Here is a 24,980-nt window from a genome sequence, read left to right as displayed (position 1 = left end):
CTTTCTGGTAACCAGCCCCCATGCAACAGCCTAATGAGTTGCCTTATTAGAACAAAAGATGTTCCTTTCACACAGGGAATTCCAAAGGATTTAGGTCAGACATTCCTATCACTCAGGAAATTACAAAGGTCTTAGGAGATCTGTGTCAGGGACTGGGGTCAAAAACTAAACAAAAGATTAGAACAAAAGATCTCTTAGCACCCCTAATTGTAAGGGTTTTAGGATCTTTGTGTCATGAACTACTAGGTTTGGAGATACATATATATATATATATATATATATATAATTACAAAAATATTCATTTAAATTATCACTCATTTTATTTAAATGTAAGTATTATGTCAAGCATGTACATTTAAATATTTAATGCAGGCAAACAACCAAAAGTACAATAATTATCATAAACCATAAAGAATGATAATTTGATGATTTGATTTTTTGAGGCTATTTTGAGTCATATTTGTCTATCTGTCTATCTAACTAGCATCCATCTATCAGACTTTATAACCGTAAGACATGACAATAGAGTGACAGAATCAGCCATAATAATATGGTTGATATTAGATGTTTATGAGATAGTCATTATAACATCCCTTTTATAAGATATCTCCCTTCCTCCCTGTATTGGTTTTCTATTGCTGCTGAGGCAAATCACTGCAAACTTAGTCACTTAAAAACAAACAAAACTATTATATTAGATTCTTTAGGTCAGAAATCCAACATGAGTCTCACTAGTGTCAGGAGGGCTGCATTCTTTTCTGGTGCTCTAGATAAGAATTTTTTTCTTGCCTTTTCCTGCTTTTAGAGGCCTCCCTCTTCTTCTTGCACAGAGCTGCTTGCACACCAGAACCAGCAGTGGGGCGTGACATTCTTCTCATGCTGCCTTCTCTCTCTGACCACAGCAGAGAAAGGTCCTCCAGTATTAAGGACTCCTGTGATTAGATTGTGCCCTGCTCAGATAATCCAGTATAATCTACCCATCATTCTCATCTTAATTTAATTGCTATTCTGTCTGCTGACAGTTGATGATGATCCATCCAATTATGAATACTTGATTTAATTTGGATTAGGGAGTGCCTCTATGGAACTTTGCTTTGGGATTGGGTGCAGGTCATTCTCTTTCATGGTGTCTAAAGCTATGAATTTTAAAATTATGAAACTGTTAGCTGACATGTTTCTTGCCATACAGAGGAAATATGCCAGTAGAGAGAATCAAACACAGAGGGAGATTAAGAGACAAGAGCCTGAGACTGATATTATTTACATTTTCATAAGGCCCCTGAGGTCCAGCTCTATCTCTGCCCCTTCTACACCTGAGTAGTTCAATTCCACCTTGAATTCTAGGAACTAAAATTATTTACTTATTCTTTTTTTAAATTAAGTCAATTTGGGTTTCTGTTCTTATAATCAAAAGTCCTAACTAATATGCAGTAAATTGGACTTACATAGAGATTTAGACTGAAAACTAATTCTTCACCAAATTACACTCACATTGATTTTATTTATACTGTAAGTTAAATAATTAGATCCACTTCTTTATTGCCTCAACCAGTGTTATTTCTTAATCACTCTGAAGTTCTTTTGATCAATACTCTCTAAATTAAAAAAGAAATCTACCTTACTTGTAAACCTTTGTCAAAAATACATCTTAAATTCCAGAAATTATTTACTCCAAATTTTCACATATTTTCTCTTCTTTGTTTACTCTCTCAAAATCTAATAGACATTCAATTCTTTAAGCAACTACCTTGTCTTAATCAGAGATAAATTTTTTTACAGCTTTACATAGATTTTAGCCCAAGAAAACAGATATTTACCCATAGAATCAACAGATATCCTCACAGATTTTGCAAAGCCAGAAAATATAGCTGAGTGGAAAAGCAGAAGCAGAAATCACTTCCTCTTTTTGATGGGACCACCCTTCTCTCTAATCTTTGCTTTTTTTTTCTCTACATCTGTTTCATGCTCTCTCTGCAACATAGCTCCCTTTGTTCATTTGTGGATTCTCTTTCCCCCAATTTTTGCTCATATAGATCTGACTCGTCAAGACAACAACTCTAGTATCATCTCTATACAATATTTTGCTTCAAGTGGCCACATCATATGATGTAGTGGTAATGCCCCAATGCACATTCCCAGGAAAGAGTCATTGCCTGGCTCACCTTAAATTATGTGTCCTTCTCTAGCCAACTGGCTATGCTTCAGATTTAGGTGATAATAAGACTTTCCTTTCCTTGAGCTTTGGGATAGAGTGTCTGCTCTACAAATCCGGATGTACGCTTCATTACTACTTTACAATATTAGTTTAGCTTTTAAATATAAACATTTCCAGTTTAAAGTTTCAGTTTCTCTCTGGTAGCCACCATGTCTTATATGTCCATGTAAACCTTCCAAGACAACCAGGAAGAAATAGAAAATATGAACAGATCAATTACAAGTATTGAAATTGAAACTGATTAAAAATCTTCCAACAAACAAAAGTCCAGGACCAGATGTCTTCACAGGTGAATTCTATCAAACATTTAGAGAAGAGTTAATGCCTTCCCTTCTGAAATTCTTCCAAAAAAAAATTGCAGAGGAAAGCTTATTCTGTGAAGCCACAATTACCCTGATACCAGAACCAAAGAAATCACAAAAAAAGAAAATTGCAGGCCAATATCACTGATGAACACAGACAAAAATTCCTCAACAAAATGCTAGCAAATCAAATCCAATGACACATTAAAATGATAATGCATCATGATCAAGTGGGATTTATTCCAGGGATGCAAGACTTTTTCAATACCTGTAAATCAATCAGTGTGATACACCACATCAACAAACTGAAGAATAAAAACCATATGATCATCTCAATAGAGGCAGAAAAAGCTTTTGACAAAATTTAACACACATTTATGATAAAAACTCTCCAGAAAGTGGGCATAGAGTGAAACTACCTCAACATAATACAGGTCATATATGACAAACCCACAGCAAACATCATTCTCAATGGTGAAAAACTGAAAGCATTTCCTCTACGATCAGGAATAAAACAAGGATGTCCACTCTTGCCACTGTTATTCAACATAGATTTGGAAGTCCTAGTCACGGGAATCAGAGAAGAAAGAGAAATAAAAGGAATCCAAGTTGGAAAATAAGTAAACTGTCAAACTGTCACTGTTTGCAGATCATGTGATACTATACATAGAAAACCCTAAGGATGCTAACAGAAAGCTACAAGAGCTCATCAATGAATTTGATTAAGTTGCAGGATACAAAATACACAATTTGTGTCTTGATAATTCTTTCCATTACCCTTTCTGCCAACTCAATCTCCACTTCATTGAAGTATTAATACCATACCACTCAATAAAGTTCTTTATCATAGCCATATGCTTAAACTCTGCTTTGCAAGCTACTACTTTCATCTCTGAATCTGGGAAATATATGTTGGGCTTTGACCACCTCCTAAAACTCCCCTAATATATGTTTCCCTGTGGACAGTTTCCAGTGATTTCTTCTATACTCAAAGATAGATGTCATAATGAGGCAGATAATGTTGGAGTCACAATTTTATCTAATATCTCCAACATTAAGGAATATTCTTTATTAGGGATTGATGATATCCACGCTAGCTAAAATGTCTTCAGAGGATAAGTAGATACTAAATAACATTGTTTATACTGAGAATTATTTTCTAGTGCATAGATTTTTTTAATATTTTAGTGGTAGAGTACTAACTTGAAATATGTTATATACTTGAAACCATATGAAACAATACCAAAGAAAAGAATGGATAAAACCATAAAACTTACATATAAAGTAAAATAACATTGGCAGGCTATGGTTGAATCAAGATAGAAGGGCCCAGATTCGTTACATTTTTTGTCTCTCAATAACTTCCCCTACTAGGAGTTCCAAAATTTCCCAGTAAATCATTTTTAAAACCACTAGGATGGTGGATAAATCCCAGTCGAAATTTAGAAAGCCAGCATTATCCTGATGCAGCTTCTAAATAGCTAACTGTGTGGCTTTGGTCTCTGTGATCTTCAGCTTTTTCAACCTCAGATCAACTAATGAGGTTAGGAAGGAAGTAGAGGACTTCAATTACATCCTAGTAAAAACCTTTACAATGTTTGGTCTACATTTAATTAGTTACAAAAATGGAAAGGCTTAAGAGTTTACAATCGATGTATTTCTGAAATCCAAAATGATAAAGTTCTCAGAGGAAATGTAACAATAAGTCATTGTTCAGACAGTTTGAAATAGCAAGCAATCTTTTTCCTTTGTATTTTAGAGCAATTTTGAATAACATATAGAACAACTATCTTTCTGTGATCATAGAAATGAATGACTAGAATAAAACAGATGAATGGCCAACGGCTATAATACATATTAACTGAATTACTTCCTAAGTATTTCAAAAATATGAATTCATAATGGCTTATTACAGAGAAAATAAATTCCAGTCTTTATAAGATCTAAAACTTGACAATTCATTTTAAGTACCTAGTGTTCTCTTTTTCCTAGATTCATTGTGTGAGGGATGAAAAGAACAAAAGAACAGGGGATTCTTAAGAAAAAAATGCAGTATTTTATCAGATTTTCTTGTTGTGTGTCAGCTTAGTTGTTGACTTTTAGAACACATGATGAGAAGTTCTATTCACTATTAATATTCAATCATTAGTCTACTCTATTTACACCTCAATCTAGTAGATCAAGATCTATGAAAAAACAAAATATTTTTGAAATAATCATCACAACATTAATGAGTCTTTCATACAGTGTTCCAGTAGACAATTAATTTGGGTAAATATGCAATCAAATACTTTAGAGAAAAACAAAATATTTTGCTCATAATTATGAATGCTCCACTTTTAAGATTTTGGTATTATGCTTCCTTACCACCCACTTGATCCCTAAGGCTACTTTATACTTTTCCCAATGTAAGAAACTTAACTCACAGGAAATATTAAAATAACTCCTTGCCCTCTGAATTCCAGCTCTATTTGGCCAATGATAAGAAAGGAGGATATGGCCAGTGTACATATTTCCATGGTTCCCCCATCTGAGGCCCCAGTGTCCTTCAACTGAAGATTACTGCTTCCTTTCTGGTAGCCTTCCCTGCAAGACTCTTTCCTCTGGGTCTAGGTAATCACCTGCCCCTCTCTTCTTATTTGGTGGCCAAAAAGTTCATTTGGGTTTTTCCTGTAAGATGTTATGTAAAAGTCCAAACGAACTTTTTGGCCAAACCAATATTTAGGGAATAACAAGTGGTAACACTCTGATCATTCTTCTTCTGTGTTGCTGCAGTGTTTCCTGTGGGTTTTGCACACCCTGCCTACATTTTTGTAAATAGTGTCTGTATGAAACCCTCCAGTAATTGTGCTATATGCGTGTGCCACCTGCTTTTTGTGATCAATTAATACCTGCTATATCTCGTAGCAACATATAATACAAAATGATATCTCAGACCTGACTCTTTCAAAATTTTATTTAGTCTTTAAGCAAACACTAAACCAGTGCTCACACCATGTGCAAGGCACTCTGTTGTATAATGAGAAAGCAATAGTATATTATTTTCTCCTCCTATTCCATTGCTAATAATCTCTAAATAGCTACCACCTCTAAGACATCCTCAGACTCAATATCCAGCTTTGAAAGTCTACTTTCAAATATATAAGGCTTTTACCTTAACTCTTGCTACAACTCAGAAGGAATTTTTATCTTTCCTTCCTGATTCTGTTATCTGTTCCAGTTTTATTCATGCATTCATATCTTGAGCAGATACTCACCAAGCATCATTATTGGTCAGGAGTTAGGATAGATGCAGTGACCAAAATTTACAAACCCCTCTGCCCTCTGGAGCTTACATCCTGGTATCCTTTCTTTATATTATACCACAGGGCAGACACTCTTCTTTAATCTGACAAGGAAAACATTCATCTTTTCCACGTCATTCTATTGCAATCATTCCCTATCTCCGAGCTGTGGGAAACTTCAGCTATTTTTTTCCCACTATCTTTATATGTAGCCTCAGTTCTATCAGTTTCTCAGTCATTCAGATACCCAGGTTGTTGGAGACACTCTCTGTTGGGAGAAAGTTCTCCCATGGATCACCTGTAGTCTGTATGTCTAATAAAGAGGTGCTGGCAGATTTTATTCCAGATTCTATTTTTCAGAATATTTGACTAATAAACAGTCTTGGAACAGCAATATCATCATCCTCCTGGAGACAGGGCAGATTTGTTTCCTGACTGGGATAATAAAAGTCCTGTCTCTGGAACAAAGACTAGACACATCAGCTAGCAGCCCCTTCACCATATTAGGGGTTTCCTAAATTCTGGGTTCCTCAATTGGACAAAACTGACTATGCGCAGCATTCACTTGGGCTATTTCCCATGGTACTTGGGGGCAAGAAGAACCAATGTGAGCATGAAGCTCCTACTGCTTGCTGTGCTGTGAAGAGTGAAGTCATTTTTCTCTGACCCAGGGGTCTCATGTGTTCTGCTAGCATCAGTGAAACTGTGACAAGTTAAGTGGTTAGTTTGCAAATAGGGTAAAGGTACAGTTCCTGATATTCCTACCTTCTGCACTATCTGGAATATGGGCTTCTACAATAGACGCCTAGGAGATTCTAGCAAATTAAAGAAGTCACACCTGACTTTGTCTGCTTCAATTCAAAATTGACACATCAAAAGACCATTGACTGGAATTTGTCACACGACCCGAACAATTGGGAGGGTAATGTACCCTTCCTGAGTCCAGTTCTCCAGAAAAAAGATACCTGTATATTGATGAGTGCTAGTAATATATACCCCCTGGGCTTTCTCTGTCATGTGGTCTGTAGATTGACCCCCTTTCCCACCCCTTATAAATACCAGATATTGATGTTGTGCATTTGGTGAAAAAATTCCTATTAAGAGCTTCCTCTTCTTATGATTGTATTATTTCTAGCTTTCCAACTTGGGAATACTAGTAGATTTTTCTAGGTTTGTGTTTAAAAATTGTGATTTTTTTTCCAGAAAAGATAATAGTGACTTGCCTCTTAATGCATTATTTTACTTTTCACTCATAGACAAAAATCTAATCTTCAAAATTTCATATATTTTAGTAATTTCTATTTATTAACATTAGTCTCTCCATATTAGGCTGATATTTACCTTCAATCATTCAATTTAGTTTGTAAAATGAGTATTGAGAAGATAGTTATTAACATGTCATTCTTTCCAGATGTTCCCAAGAAAGCTTTGGAGATTTTTAAATCACTGTACAGTTCTTAGTAACTCTGAGCTATTCCATGGTATTTAAACCACCTCATAGGGCTTCAGATTTTGGGTTATAAGTAGGTTTAATCTCATAAATCATTTCTGAACTATTGGTAGAGGCTGCTTGGATTACTTTGTGGAAAAGTGCTGTGCTAGCTGCTGTGGGCCTGTGAGGAGGAGAAAGTATATGTATTGAAAAATATTCCAACCCAACTGAATCCTCTTTAAGCATATCACAAAAAAGCAGAGTCCCATTGAGAAGGAAAGTGTTATCAGATGAAGCTAGAAAACTCAACTTGCCAGACTAAATGGGACCTGGACAATAGTAAAGTGTTTGATCTTTATGCTAAAGCACTGGAAATCCACTAAAGGATTTTAGTTAAGATCTGCCTGATAAATCCCCCTCACTCCCATGCAATACCCATCATGTATGTGACTGCCTTGTCTTTGAAATAACAACCAACCTTTTCTATTGATATATCTCCTAAGACTAAAACTTAATCCATTAAAATATCTAACATAAACTTGAAGGGAAGGATAAGATGTTGGAGAAAACTCAGAAGGTTAAAGTATTTCTGTTGGGGTAAGTTGCTTGTTGAGCTACAAGATAAGGAAATGTCTTGGAGGAAAAGGTCTAGGGGAGACCTTAGCAAATTATAGTTTGTTTCAAGTAAACTACATTTCTCTGAAAACTTTGTCTAGTTCTCTCACTTTCAAAATATGTTCTTCTTTTATACATGACTCTAATATTTTAATATGTTTTTGACAGGTGTTTGGTTATTACTTGGTGTTATACATTTATAGCAACAGAAAATTAAATTTAACTAAATGCTTACCTATTCTACCATACTGATATTATGAATATTTTTTCTCTGGATTTGTAAATTTGATAATTTATGGATGATTGCTATGCTTTTATGGAAAATCATTTTAATTACTGTATAGACTATATTTTTATAATTTTGATAATCTTGAAAACAAATATTATTAAACCTAAGATTGTTAGGATTATGGCTTCAAAAAGCCATAGATTTAGTACATTTAGTACACTCTAGAAAGTAATTAGCCAGAATGAACAGTCATAAACTGTAGTAGTTTCATGGGAAAAAAAAAATCAGATAAATCTTCAACCCATGAGTGCATTAAACATGGAGGCATAAAGTTTCTGGCTAAAGTATCTGTGCTTTGTGGGCAACATCTTGCACCTCATAAAATAAATTGCTATTTTTTTTAAGTTGGACTAAGGATAGGAAATTTGTATTTGGATTAGTTCTGTAAGATGTAGATCTGAGTTAATCAGATATGGACCCAAGAAGAACATTTATCCACAAGAATGTTACAGGCAGTTTAATTTTCTCATAATTGCTCTCTAACACATGAATTATTCTAATTATTCTATTCTTATGAATCATAAATAAAAAACAACCTTTTGAGATAGTGAAATAAAAGCTGCAGCATCATGATTAGTAATACTAATACCATTTTCCAAATTATCTATGCACACAAAACAGAGGAAAGAAATGTATACAATGCTAAGGGATGTGATTTACAACTGTACACACAGGCCTGGTATGAATACTAGGTCCAGAATCTATTTTGTAACATAACAGTGTTGGAAACCTTAAATACAGAATAAAATTAAGTAAACTTTTTTATCATAAGTATTTAGGGAACCTTTCTCAGGTAAATGAATGAATAAATTACTGGAATCTATACAATAAAATTATCCCTAATGATCACATTAGTTGAATACAACAAAACATTTTAACAGAAATGGATGTCAAAAGTGATTTATTTTAGACTAATAAAAACTCTTACTGGATTCAAAGAAATGGAAAGATATCTCATGCTCTTGGACTGGAAGAATTAATATTGTTAAAATGGCAACACTATCCAAAGAAATCTACAGATTTAATGCAAGCCCTATCAGATTATCCATGACATTTTTCACAGAACTAGAACAAATAATTCAAATTTTATATGAAATCATAAAAGACCCAAAATTGCTGGAGCAATCCTGAGGATAAAAATCAAGGCAGGAAGCATAACTCTCACAGATTTCAGACAATACTACAAAGTTATAGTAATCAAAAAAGTGTGCTATTGGTACAAAAACAGGCATAGAGATCATTGGAAGAGAATAGAGAGCCCAGAAATAAACTCACACACCTGCAGTCAATTAATCTTCAACAAAGGAGGAAAGAATATAAAATGGGAAAAAGACAGTCTCTTCATCAAGTAGTGCTGGGAAAGTTGGACAGCTGCATGTAAATCATTGAAGTTAGAGCACACCCTCACACCATGCACAAAAATAAACTCAAAATGGCTTAAAGACTTAAACATAAGGCATGACACCAAAAAAAAACTCCTAGAAGAGAGCATAGGCAAAAACATTCTCTGGAATAGATCGTACCAATATTTTCTTAGGTCAGTCTCACAAGGCAATAGAAATAAAAACAAGAATAAACAAATGAGACCTAATCAAACTTACAAGCTTTAGCACATCAAAGGAAACCATTAAAAAAACCTAAAAGACAACCTATGGAATGGGAGAAAATATTTGCAAATGATGCAACAGACAAGGGCTTAATCTCCAAAATATACAAACAGCTCATATAACTCAAAAACAAAAGAAACCCAAACAACCCAATCGAAAAATGGGCAGAAGACTTTAATAGACATTTCTCCAGAGAAGACATACAGGTGGCCAGTAGGCACATGAAAAGATGCTTAGCATCACTAATTATTAGAGAAATGCAAATCAAAACTACAGTGAGGGGGCTTCCTTGGTGGCGCAGTTGTTGAGAGTCCGCCTGCCAATGCAGGGGACGCGGGTTCGTGCCCCGGTCTGGGAAAATCCCACATGCCGTGGAGTGGCTGGGCCCGTGAGCCATGACCGCTGAGCCTGCACATGCGGAGCCTGTGCTCCGCAACAGGAGAGGCCACAACAGTGAGAGGCCCGCGTACGGCAGAAAAAAAAAAAAACAAAACTACAATGAGGTATCATGTCACACTGGTCCGAATGGCCATCATTAAAAAGTCTTCAAATAACAAATGCTGGAGAGGGTGTGGAGAAAAGTAATCCTCCTACATTCTTGGTAGGGATGTAAGTTGGTACAGCCACTATGGAAAATAGTATGGACATTCCTCAGGAACTAAAAATAGAATTACCATATGATCCAGCAATCCCACTCCTGGGAATATACCTGGACAAAACTATAATTCAAAAAGATACATGCACCCCTATGCTCATAGCAACACTGTTCACAAAAGCCAAAACATTCAAACAAACTAAATATCCATCAACAGATGAATGGATAAATAAGATGTGGTACATATATACAATGGAATATTACTCAGCCATTAAAATGAATGAAATAATGCCATTTCCAGCAACATGGATACAACTAGAGATTATCATACTAAGTGAAGTAAGTCAGAAAGCAAAAGACAAATACCATATGATATCACTTATATGTGGAACTAAAATATGGCACAAATGAACTTAAGCATCAGCTTTCTAAAACACTAAAAATAAGAGAAAAATCAACTTTTATTTTGCCAAGAACTTTAATGTTTATTGAACAAAATTACTAATGAGTCATATCAAGAATAGTATACTAATTATGATACAAGTATTTGAAGAATAGAAATTTCAGTAAAAATATTCTAAAAATGAATTTCTCTAGTATATGGGAATGTTTAATTTACAAATAAAATGTATATTTACTGAAAACAAAAGTCAATTAGAGTTTCAAATATTTTAAATTAAATGCTCTAGATATTTTATTAAAAACTTAACAATGTTAAGTTACTAAATCAATGAATTTTTATTTTGTTTTATTTTTGTTTTATTTATTTCTTTTATTTATTTATTTTGTGTTACAGGAGCCTCTCACTGCTGTGGCCTCTCCCGTTGTGGAGCACAGGCTCCGGATGCGCAGGCCCAGCAGCCATAGGCTCACAGGCCCAGCCACTCCGCGGCATGTGGGATCTTCCCGGACCGGGGCACGAACCCTTGTCCCCTGCATCGGCAGGCATACTCTCAACCACTGCGCCACCAGGGAAGCCCTGCTTTTTTTTTTTTTTCTGTAAAGTTGAACATGGGATGGAACTTAGAGACAACTCAAAATAATTATTTTTACAAAAACAATAAAGCAGGTGTCTCTACTCTTTTATATTTGCTTTGATTCCAGAGACACCTACTATATGAGGTCAGGGCAGTTTAGTGCTCTTTGTAGAAATTCTAAACTCTCTTTTGTTCAGACCAAAATACAGAGGTCAACAAACTCCAGCCCATTTACTAAAAATGGACCCTGTGATCATCAATGCAGAATAGATTTAGAATACCTGGACTGAATCTCAGCCCCACCATCTACTTTTTATGTAAACTTGGGCAAGTTAATTAACTTTCTCAAGATTTTGTTTCCTCATGTGTAACATGACAACACTAAAACTAGTACTTACTTTAAAGGATTATTTAGAAAATAAAGCAGATATACGTGAAGCATATGTTGCAGACTCAGGAACACAATAAATGCTTGAGATTGGTTTGTTATTATGATTATAATTTATATCTGATATTCTTGCATTCTAACGATCTCAGCCTCTTCTACCAAAATCTCAGTTGTTTCTGCTGGTATCCACTCCTACCTCCCCCACTCCTCCTTTCTCTGCAGTCTTCTTCATTCTGATCTAATGAGGGATCTATGTGGTATCTCATTCCCACCTAACAAACACAAATTTTGATATAAATATATAATAAAAATAATACGTGGTAAGGGCTTAATATGCAATCTCCTTAGTATGTTTTGTATTGTAAATAAGAAAAAAATAGAACATTCCATAACAAATGGGTACCCTGCCAGCAGTCTCACCCCTGCTAAGCAGCTCACAGAAGGCCCATGTTCATGATTTAATGGGGATCATCATATCTGTGATGATGTGATTTGTCTCAGGCTCTAATGGAGGTCAAGGGGTCCTGAATTAGATCAGGCACTTTCCTCATTCTTCCAGAGACATATTTTCAAAGGTATGAACAATCTGTGTTGCTTTCTATTTGTTCTTTCATGTTTGATCTTTTATGTTCATCTTAGAAGGAACTTTATATGACTTGTGGAGATTACAATATTTTTAATGTCTCATTGACATATTTTTTTTCCCTATAATGTAGAGCAATAGAGTTAATCTTTTTCTTTTTTTTCTATAGCACAATACTGCCCTGTAGTCAGTGCTCAACAAATGGCCCATTAGCAATTCTCAACAAATGTTTAATGAAATTTAACTCAGAAATTTTTCCCCTAACAAAATAATATTAAATTGTCCCATTTTTAATAAACATAACTCTTATACTTTTCCTCTGTGGTAAGACATATAATTAAGTGACAATTTTCCTTAATTCTCTCTGAGGTGGAAACACACTGTTATATTGGCAGGATCAGTCAAACATTTTTTTCAGAGCTTGCAGCTAAATACTCCATTAATTAAATTAAGTGGGATGGTCAACCTAGAATGTGCTTTTGTAAGTTTTTAATATGCAGAGTTTGTCAGATATTTATTCCCTGTTCATACAAGGTGGTCATATAAGGTGTTACCTGTTCATGCAATGACTATGGAACAAGAAAGTTATTTTTAGTGAACATATATTAAACACTAATAATTTCAGTAATTAATAATAATTATTATTTTTGAACCATTTTGTAAAAATTTATTTGTCTCAAATGTCATCTTCTTTTTCTTAGGACTGAAAGCCAAGATGCAAGCATTCCCCCTTTACCATACTTGGATTACTTTAAATAGCACCTGACTTAACCGTTCCTAAGAATTTTGGAGAATTGCTTTCTGATGCCATATTCACCTGAGGCATTACAAGGGATTTTTACTCTTATTTTCTATTCTAATTAGTCAGCTCTTATGAAGCCTATTTTTGTTAAATTATGTTTTCCTTAAAAATATAATTTTCATCCATTATTATAGTTTATATTCATAGATTTCAGCAAAATCTTTCCATATTTTTTCTTCGATAATTATCACCTTATATGTGACTATTTTATATATCCTTAATTCCATTCACTAAATACTTATGTGATATTTAAAATAGCTCTTAAATTTTTGTATTTCCTAAAGAATTAATGTTTGCTTTTTTTCTTTGTTAATCTTTGTCTTCTTTTCTTGGAATTGTTTTAGTGTTTTTCTAACTGTGTGAATTTCAAGGTTAATATAAGCACATTAAAAATCAACACTTATTTGTTAATAAATTATAGTAGACTCAATATTTTGGTGCAAACAGTGCTTTGGTTGTTTTCCTGTGTTTCTTAAATGTTTTCAATGTTGGCATTTTCTAGATAAAGTGCAATTTTATTTTGGGTGAACTGTTTATCTAAACATTGTGAGATATTTTAAAAACAGTTCCCAAGTAGTGGCTTAATATTTCTAATGAAAAAAAAAATGTCATTACATTATGCTCTAATAATTTTACATTTTATTTTTTTTACTTTTAGAATTTCAGTATTTTTCTGTTTTCAAAACAAATTGTCAGTTTTTCACTCTCCATTACCTTTTTATTTTTTTAATAGATCTTTATTGGAGTATAATTGCTTTACAATGGTGTGTTAGTTTCTGCTTTATAACAAAGTGAGTCAGTTATACATATACATATGTCTCCATATCTCTTCCCTTTTGCGTCTCCCTCCCTCCCACCTTCCCTATCCCACCCCTCTAGGTGGTCACAAAGCACTGAGCTGATCTCCCTGTGCTATGTGGCTGCTTCCCACTAGCTATCTATTTTACCTTTGGTAGTGTCCGTGCCACTTCTCACTTTGTCCCAGCTTACCCGTCCCCCTCCCCTAATCCTCAAGTCCATTCTCTAGTAGGTCTGTGTCTTTATTCCCGTCTTGCCTGTAGGTTCTTCATGACCTTTTTTTTTTTTTAAGTTCCATATATATGTGTTACTATACGGTATTTGTTTTTCTCTTTATGACTTACTTTACTCTGTATGACACACTCTAGGTCCATCCACCTCACTGCAAATAACTCAATTTCGTTTCTTTTTATGGCCGAGTAATATTCCATTGTATATATGTGCCACATCTTCTTTATCCATTCAACTGTTGATGGACAATTAGGTTGCTTCCATGTTGAAATTTCTGGTGCATATTTCCACAAGGACTTACTAAGGTTTTGGTAGCCACCTCTGAATGTGGATTCCAAATGTGAGACTTCTTAAAGAAAATAAACACAATTAATGCATGTGCATGTGTGAATTATAGTATTTCAAATTTTGAAATTTGTCCTTATATCAGGGGTCTGCAACCTTCGTGCCATGGACTAGTACCAGCCCGTGGCCTGTTAGGAACCAGGCTGCACAGCAGAAGGTGAGCAGCAGGCGAGCGAGCAAAGCTTCATCTGCCACTCCCCATCACTTGCAGTACAACCTGAACCATTTCCACATCTCCCACACCATATGTGGAAAAATTGTCTTCCATGAAACCAGTCCCTGGTACCAAAAATTTGAGGACCGCTGTGCTGCTTATATTACAGATTAACTTACACACATTTATATTATACCATTTTAATAAACATATTTGCTCTAAACATATTTATATGTATATGTAGGTATGTGTGTATATATACATATGGTTACGTATGTATAAGGAATATCATATCATTCAATGAATTTTAATTATATTCAATCATCAATTACCTGACCTATAGGGAATGTGAAGGAGCAATATACACACAAAAAAATAAGTTGGTCTTAGAGAAAACAGGTAAGATGAATGGAGGGATAATGGACATACAGATATCCTCAAAGGTATTCAAAAGGTGTGACATCTCTCAAAAGGCAACAGAAAACAAGAAGAATCTAGTGAACATTAAATTGTAACATCAAAACAAAAGAAAACTTAAAGATAAATTTAATAAAACCATTTTGACTCCTGAAAAAAAATGTAAAACTATGAAAAATGTAAGACAAAGGAGACAGTGAACTTCCATCCTGGAAGTTTCCAGAGCTGAAAAAATGCAATTAAATTTTTTGTACTTTCATTAGAAAATGATTTAGAGTGTCTAAAATAAATCAAATATGCTTTAGCAGTTAATAACCTTCTGTATTTATTTTTCAAGTATGTATGTATGTAGGTATGTATTTTATATGTAATATATAGTTACAAAATGGTCTATTTATCTATTCATCTCTGTCTGCCTGCCTATGTATCTAATCCATCTATCTACCTACCATCCATGAACACATTTTGGTGTCCATGCATTCATCCATCCATCTGTCTACCAATATAGTGAATGGATCTTCTCTTTAGGTGAATTTTAGGTAATTTGTACTATCTCAAAATAAAATAATGTGCTAATACATTAGACTGCAGTATTTTTTTGTTCATATTTTTACTGTATCAATTATTGATGCATAACAAACTACTCTAATAATGAAAGCTTAAAACAACAAACATTGTTTTAGCTCACAATTTAGACTGGACTCTAGTGGCTAGTACGGCTGATCTCAGCAGAACTCTCTCATGTGTTTGCATTAAGCTGGAGGGCACCAAGTTGGCTTTGTTTCTGAGCATATCCTGTCTGCCTGCTCGACAATCTCACTTTTTCAGGTAACAAAGGCCAGGCTTGTTCACATGGCAACAACAGAGTTTTAAAAGAGAAGCAGGAGAAAGACTTGTTGAGGTCCATGGTCAAAACTGTCACACTATCACTGTCAGATGTAATACTAGTTAAGCAAGTATCAAGGCCAACCGAGTTTCTGTTGGTGAGGAAATCAAGACTATCTCTTAATGGAATTATCTTCAAAGTCATATTGCAAAAGATGTGTGTAGAGAGAAGATTCGCTATTTTTGCCCTCTCAATTATGATCTTATTTTTACCTTGTTACTGACTTAGAGGAGATCAATAGATTACCTTATAAAAAAGTTAAATTGTTTTGCCTTGTTTATTCTTTTTTGTTCTCTTTTGCTTTGTTTCAGTTCTCTTTTGTTGAGTACTCACTTCAAACTGATCTCAATATTGTCTTGTTTCTTGTAATTGTCTTGGGTTGCTGTGTGTTTATGTATTGTGTGTGTGTGTTTCTGTTTGGGTGTGTGTGTGCTTATTTGATAACTGGATTATTTTAAAATTATGAGTTCTAGCATACTTCTTATAAGTAGTGATGCTAATATATTCAAAATCTGGTCTGGAATCCAATTTTATCTGTCTATCTATCTATCTATCTATCTATGTATCTATCTATCTATGTATCTATCTATCTATCTATATCGATCAATATACAGTTAACCCCTGAACATCATGGTTTTGATGGTTTTGAACTGTGTGTGTCCATTTATATACAGAATTTTTTTCAGTAAATATGTGCTATAGTACTACATGATTTACATTTGGTTGAATCCTTGGATGAAGAATCATGGATACAGAGAGCCAACTGTAAAGTTACATGTGGATTTTGACTGCAAATATGTATATATATATATATATATATTTCTTGTTTATACTACTAATTTCTATTTTATATTAGAGAGAAATGCAATTGTGACACTTTAATTGGCAAAATAACAGGAAATTTTTAACAAAAAAAATTAAGTAAAAAGTCTGGTTGAGATGAAAAGACTAAATAAACTGTCCATATAAATAAGTTCATTTACTCTGAATTTCATGACTCCAAGGAGATGTCACTGATGCTTGTTTCCTTGCCAAGTGACATACTCATGCTAAATATTTAAAAATAATTTAGAAAGACATAGTTTGAAGGCATTAGTTTAGTCATTCACATATCATTTTTCTATAATAAAAGAAGTCACTCTTGATAAGGGAAATAATACACTTTTATAGAGAAAGAATAAATGGTATAGATGTATATTATATTAAATTATGATGACACAGAAATTCAGAATTGATTGATTAGTTTTATAATTCTATATTCTGCACCAAGACCTCAGAGATAGAGATATAAAGTAATGTATATGAAAATTTCAACAAAAAAACATGAAAGTAACAAAAGACCACTAATTCTTATAATTTAATTGGGTTATATATAAGAGCAATCTTACAACTCAGTAACCACTCTTATCCCTATTAAAAACACACACGGATTTCCTATGTAAGGTTAAGTATATTCGCTCTCTTGTAGCATTATAATTTAGAAAATAAAATGTCTATTGAGATAATCCATAAACATATAAATTGCATAGGTTGTTTTTTAAAAAAATTTTGGATTATTTTTGTAGAACAGTTTTAGGTTAAAGAAAAATTGACTAGAAATTACAGAGTTCCCATATACCTCCTCAATACTACCCATACCCAGTTCCCCATATTTTTTACATCTTGTATCATACATTTTTTCATAATTGCTGAACCAATATTGATATATTATCATTAATTAAGTTCATAGTTTACATTAGGGTACTCTTTGTGCTGTACATACTGCATATGTTGACAAATGTATAATAATATGTATCCACTATTATAGTATCATACAGAGTTGTTTCACTGCCCTAAAAATCCCCTGTGATCCGCCTATTTGTTCCTTCCTCTCTCCGGATGAACTCCTGGCAATTACTGGTGTTTTTACATTTTCCATGTTTTTTCCAGCATGTCACATTTTTGGAATCATATGTTATGTAGCCTTTTCAGATTTGCTTCTTTCATTTAACAATATGTTTTTAAATTTCCTCCATGTATTTTTGTGACTTGATAGCTCATTTCTTTTTATTTCTGATTAATAATCCATTTTATGAATGTCTCACTGTTTGTTTATCCATTCACCTATTGAAGGACATCTTGGAAGCTTTCGAGTTTTGGTGATGATGAGTAAGTTTGTTATAAACACTTATGTGCAGGTTTTTGTGTAGATATGTTTCAACTCATTTGCACAAATAGAAAATTATGATTGCTAAATTATATGGTAGGAATATGTTTAGTTTGTAAGAAACTGTCAAACTATCTTTCAAAGTGTGTACCAACTTGCATTCTCAATGGTGATGAAGGAGACTTCCTATTGCTCCACATCCTCACCAGCACTTGTCAGCGTTTTGGTTTTCCTTTATTTTAATAGGTGTGTGGTTGTATCTCATTGTTTTGTGTCACTGTATATCATCGATGAGGTGTCAGTTCAGATCTTTTACACATCTTTTAATGGAGTTGTTATTTTCTTGTTGTTGAGTTTTACATGTCCTTTGTATATTTTGGATAACAGTCATTTATCAGATGAGTCATTTGCAAATATTTTCTTCCAGTCTGTGGCTTATCTTCTCATTCTCTTGACAGTGTCTTCTGCACAGCAGATGATGATTTTAATTTTAATAAAGTCCAAATTATTAATTTTATTTCATGGGTCATGATTTGGTGTATTATTTAAAAAGTCATCACCAAACTCAAGGTCACCTAGATTTTCTGTTACTATTCTTCTTTGAGTTTTACAGTTTTGAGTTTTACATTCAGACCTATTATCTAGTTCCAATTAATACTTGTGAAAAGTGTAAATCCTCTATGTAGATTTTTTTTTTCGGCATGTGTATGTCCAGGTGTTCCAACCAGAGTCTTTGTTGAAAAGACCATAATTTGCTTTTTTAATTTTATGTAATCAGCAAAAACTTACACTGATGAAATTTACATGCTTTCTATGGCTAGTAAACACCATAAATAAGTCTTCTCTAGCTGTTGAACTTATGTTACTTATAGTTCTAATTTAACAATTGCCTTAAAATAAGGTATCAGAAAATTTGTAATAATAAAACAAGTGAAGAAGATAAAGACAGTTTTGCAGTTACTTGTAAATCTTAACCTAAACCTCAGAATCCTGTTGTTATTGAATTGGATTTGTTCCATTGCCAAAATGCAGTGCATTAACTCTACAGTAAGTCTTTAAGTGTTACTTAAAGTGAAGTAGGTACAAGAATCTTAGACAAAGACAATAAAACTCTGTAGAACAATGTTCTGAGAACATTTTCTGTGTGCTTATGGTGAGCACATGTTTCATCATAAGTATGAGGAAGAACAGCTATTTATAGCTTGTTTAGCACTTTTATGCTCCTACAGCTGTCTTCTGCTAAGTGTGTTGCTGTGAGTGTGAGGATTGGATTATGTCACTGTTTTGTGCTGCACACAGCACCACCTCTTAAGACACATGAAAGAAAAAGAGAAAGCAAATGAGTTGTTAAGAGATGGATGTATCAATTAACTTGATTGTGGGAATCCTTTCACAATGTATATGTATATCAAATCATCACATTACAGACTTTAAATATATTACAATTGTATTTGTCAACTATACTTCAATAAAGCCAGAAAAATTTTTTTAAAAAGACACACCAATAAAAGTTGCTTAGAAAAGTCAAAGTTAAACACCTAATTCATACCAGTGTTATTTCAGTGAATGAAGAAATTGACCACTCCCTGCTGTTTGTAATACATTCCGAAAAAACACACATATATAAGACATTTCTAAGAGAGCCAGTTACATGCATGATTCAGGATAACATTATTTCTGAGTTGATGTCTACTCTTCCTCCTCTTAAGTGTGAAAAGCATTCACATGATTCACTAAGGTTGAGAAGTCCCAAGATCTGATGTTAACTGGAGATCCAGAGGAGCCAGTAGTGGAGTTTCAGTCTGAGTCTAAAGTCCTGAGAACCAGGAGAGCTGAAAGTTCCAATTTGAAAGACAGCAAGTTTGAGACCCAAAACCAGCTAATGTTTCAGTTCAAGTCTGAAGGCAGGAAAAGACCAATGTCCCAGCTAAGGTCTTCATTTGATTGGATGGGGACCACTCACATTAAGGAGGACAATACTTTACTCAGTGTACTGAGTAAAGTACACTGAGTAAAGTTTGGTTCATACATTAAGTTCATCCAGAACTATTCTCGCAGGCACACTCAGAATAATGTTTGACCCAATGTCTGAGCACCCTGTGGCCCAGCCAAGTTGACATATAAACTTAGCCAAAATGGGGGAAACAATGAATCCTCACTACACATTGACATAAAGATGGAATTTCTAACTCTTAAGCAGTCTACTGCATTAAACATTCTAAGCAATTTTTTTGCATTATCAAATAAAAAAGATAAAATCTGCAGTAACTTTTATAAGGATTTAAATCATAAGAAACTAGGTATGTATTGGAATGTTTGCACAGAATAGTAGAGAAATATATATAATTTTCTGGGAATTTGAATATTCAGTAATTTTCTGAGATTGTGAAATTCATGCAAAATTGGGCTCCTAAAGGGACCCATGAAAATAGACATGGATTATTTCTCTCCATTAAACATATATAGCAACCCAAACAGTAATGAGTCCATCAATTTACTTCTAATGTATGTAGAAATATTCATCTTTGCAAAAAATACCGTTATATTGATTTTATTTTATTTAACTATATAAATATATATCCTATTCTCTTTCCAGACATTGAGGTAGCTGAATCCAAGCAGAAATTCATTTTCTTATTACTAAATAAGATTCTTAGTTGCAAAAATCTAATAATATGTAGCTGAAGTAACATGGCCACTTCAGAGCCATAATCTCACAAGTTAGAATTTTTGAAAGCTATGTTAACCTTTCTAAGCCTCAAATGTATCATTCAGTATAATGAGTGTTAATTTCCTAAATAATATCCAAGTGGCTTAAAAGAGCACAACTTCTGAAAGGGTTGCTTAGTCTCCCTCGTATAGTTTACTTATTAGCAAAATATAGTAAATAATGTCACAAACTTACATTTTAGGGTAGAACACAATTGTTGCAATTACATTTTGATTGTTTTTACTAAATAATCCTCAAAGGAATGTATTTCTGATAATGTAGTAAAATTTACATGTGATATGCAATATTAAAAGAATATTTTCCATTTTCATAAGTTTTACCAATAATCTTTATGTTCATCCACAAGCCAATTTTAAGAGTACTTTTAGGATATGAATGGGTATCAGTAAGAAAAGGCCATTCAGGGCAAATTTCTTTAGTGCACATGGAATGATAATTTTCATCATGTCCTATTGCTCTCTGAGACTTTTTTCAGTTCTGCAAACTAATATTTTGTTGTTTTAAACCTTGAAAAACAAATGAAACATATTATTTAGTCCAATGAAATTATATGGAGGCAAAATCCTACTTGTCTTGCATAAACAGCTTCTTTAGCTTTCTTAAAGAAAATATTCCTGTACAAGTCATTCTTTGCACAATAAAGAAATATTTGCTTTATTTGATTGATAGGCAAATCATATTTGAATAAACGCCATGTTGTTCCCATAATAACACACAGTAGGAACACTAGGAATATTTTACTTGGTTTGACAATGACCATAACCTCTATTACAAGATTTGGAGTAACAAGTTTACATTTAGTAATTCTATTTAGTAATAGAAAACTATTTTTTTCCTATAGAGCCAAGGCTATTTCTTTTAGTCACTCTGCATTGGAAAACTTTGTATTTCTACTTTAATAGTTTCAGGTTTTAACTAGATAAATCTTTGAACAGGGACAAGTTTAATAATAATGAACAAAGGCAGGATTTCTTCTGCACTTGGGGAAAATTTTGGATGGGATAAAATTTCTATATTGGAGGAAATTCTATATTTTGGATTATTTGACATGAGAAATTTAATATGACTAGGATACAAACAACACAAAGAATGAATATAATTATACACATGAGATCACACATCTATTACATGTATACACAGAGACAAAGAAAAATTAATATAATAATGATGATGAATATTTATTGAAAATTCTGTGTTCAAAATTATGCTAAGGATTTTACATGTATTGTTTTATTGCATTATTAAAACAGCCTATGAAACCAGTACAATATAAACCCATTCTGTAGCTGTAGAAACTGAGACTTAGAGACATCAACTGACTTGCCTGCCATAACACAGCTAAAAGCTGGGGTGAATAATTGATTGGAAGCAATACAAAAATAAGTACAGTTTACAATATGTGTTAGTCCATGTGATGACTCATGTATCATTTTTCTTGCTTTCTATCACAAACTAAGATAATGACCTATATTTGAGATATTTTTCATCAGATCTCAACTTAGTGCTACCAAGTTTTATTTTAGTTATTGTAATATTAGGTTACTGTAATGTGCAAATGAATTTTAATTTCTCTGTGGCTTACCATGGAAAATAACTTAATTCCTAATAATGAAAAATTCAAATAAGCAGTGACTCCCCTTAATGCAATGGGGGACATTTGGCTTCCAGTATGAGGTGGTAGAAGAAAAGAAAGATGGAAGAAGATGATTAGCTTTTATATGCCTTGGCCTGAATCAGAAATACATCACTTCCTGTGTCATTCCTTTGACCTGAAGTATTTGCATGACTTCAATCCAACTGCAAGGGGGAATGTAAAATGCCAGGTAATACATGCATATCTGGTGAGTGCAGTATCTGTCACAGAGTGTTTACACCAATTTGTAAATCTTACATGCATTTTATATTATATGTTATTGTTAGACTGGTTTCCCCTTAAAACAAGGAATCAAACATATATACTTAATCCAGTCAGAGAACCCAGGAAACATTGGTAGAAGAATGGGGAATTTGAACAATAATAGACAGAAGCCAGTAAAGGTTAGACTATAATACAAGTTACAACTGTGGAATAGCTTACTTTTGCTGGGAACTCTGAGAGTAAGGGGACTCACAGTCATCAACAGAGAAGTGAGGAAGGTGGAATGTGTATTCACTATCATCCATCCATCACTGGTAGGATGATATTGTAAGAATGAAGGTTCTAGTTGTAAGAGAAAGCCCTTTGGTAAAGAGATCTAGATATTGCTGTTGGTAGTCATGAAAAAGGGGAATGTGGGTGGGATGTTTATTATAAATACACATACTGTGTGTGTGTGTGTGTGTGTGTGTGTGTGTGTGTGTGTGTTTGAAATGCTCCTTAATTTATTTATATAGGTACATACATAGATAAAATGTATATCAATGACTATCACATATATAATTTTATATACTAATAATATACATAATATATAATAATAAAGAAAATTTTTATTAAAGGAATCATTTCCTTTTGGACCAAAAAAAAAAAATCTGCAAGTAAGATAAATTCAGTTTCTCTGACTGTCCCAGCAGAAAGCAAAGTTATACTTAATGCTTGCACTCCGTGAAGATAAGGAAATGCATGGTTTGACTTGCACACAATCCAGTTCTCACATCGTATATACTGCTACAGGATTTTAAGCTGAACATTTGAGAACTAAGGTTTCTGGGTGAGAAAAAACACTCTGTATGATATGAGTTGCCTGAGATGTGCTATATTCTCGGATCTGTGAACTGAGGATATAGTTGTGATATTACCTTTACCTCTCCTTTTTAACTTATTTTCCTTCAAATAACAACATAATGTATAATTTACATTACTCAGTGATGGATAAAGAATACACTGGTAACTGTGGGTTGAACAAAATATTTACCATTTTATTAAAAGAGTAAAGCATTTATAAACTATTAATCTCTCTTAACCTTAAAACCATGCAATTATAAACTGCTGTTCATGTTATATTCTTAAACAAGATTTAGTTCATCAATTCTAAATGTACACTACATTACCAAATGCATTTTATTCTTTTTTATGCTGTGATTTGAGAAGTTTTGACTCTTTAATTAGTAAATATTCTGTATATCAGAGTTTCAAAGCAGATATAACCTCAAATTTATATATCTAGAAGAAAGAGAAGTGTTTCTTCTAAAGACCTAATTTCCTCATTTCCAGCTCTAAGTTTCTCACCATTTTCGTCAAAGTCCTACATGATTTGGGACCCAAATGACTCTCCAGTATCGTGTCATACCTCTTTATCCATAGCTTATTTCCCCTTACTTGACCACTTTCATTCCTTCATATACATCAAGAATGTACTGAGCCTTCAATTTTGCTGTTTTCACTGAAATTCTCTCTTACCAGTCATGTGCATTATTCTCTCAATATATTCAGATCTCTTCTAAAAGGTCAGATCATCAAATAGGACTTCCCAGATCATCCTACCTAACATTCAACCCCAATTTATTCTGTCCCTATCCCTGCTTTATTTTCTCACTAAGGTGTATTACTCCTGAGAACATTCGTATGTTCAGTTGCTTATGAATGTGTGGTTTTCTCCTCAATTAGTATGTAATCTCCATGATGGCAGGGACCTTTACCTTAGTCACTCTAAAATCCCTGGTGCCTAGAACATTGTCTGAAATACAGGACACATTCAAAAAATGTATTTAATCAATATAAATTAATAAATGGATGAATTAGTTTTAAAGAGAAGATGATTGAAACATAAAGGGATTGTCTCACAATATGAAATAATTATCTTCAACACAAGTCATGTCAACTATAATACTATATAAATCAAGATTTTTTGATTGTCGTACTTGAATTAATTTATTTATTCCTTTCTACAGCCCTAAGAATTGGATTTTATTATTATTCCTGCATTATTGAGGTAAAATAGTAGCTAAGATCCAGATTCAGTCTGTATAAACAGATAGTTACCATTTCATCATACATTTGTGTGGACTGATTTGGTGCAATTGTTAACTAGCAATTTTTTTTTCTTTTTTTATGAAACCAAACAGGAATTTCTCAACAATAGAAGAGAATTTATATTTTTTGTTTGTTGGTTTTTTGTTTTGTTTTGTTTTGTTTTATGGGGTTGCTTAGTGACTGTGGTGGAGTTATTGATTTAGGACATAATAAAAGGTACAATTACCATATTAT

Source organism: Stenella coeruleoalba, assembly GCF_951394435.1.
Source record: "Stenella coeruleoalba genome assembly, chromosome: 5".
Classification (NCBI taxonomy): Eukaryota; Metazoa; Chordata; class Mammalia; order Artiodactyla; family Delphinidae; genus Stenella; species Stenella coeruleoalba.
The sequence above is the reverse complement of the archived record's forward strand: the minus strand, read 5'-3'. Positions refer to the sequence as shown.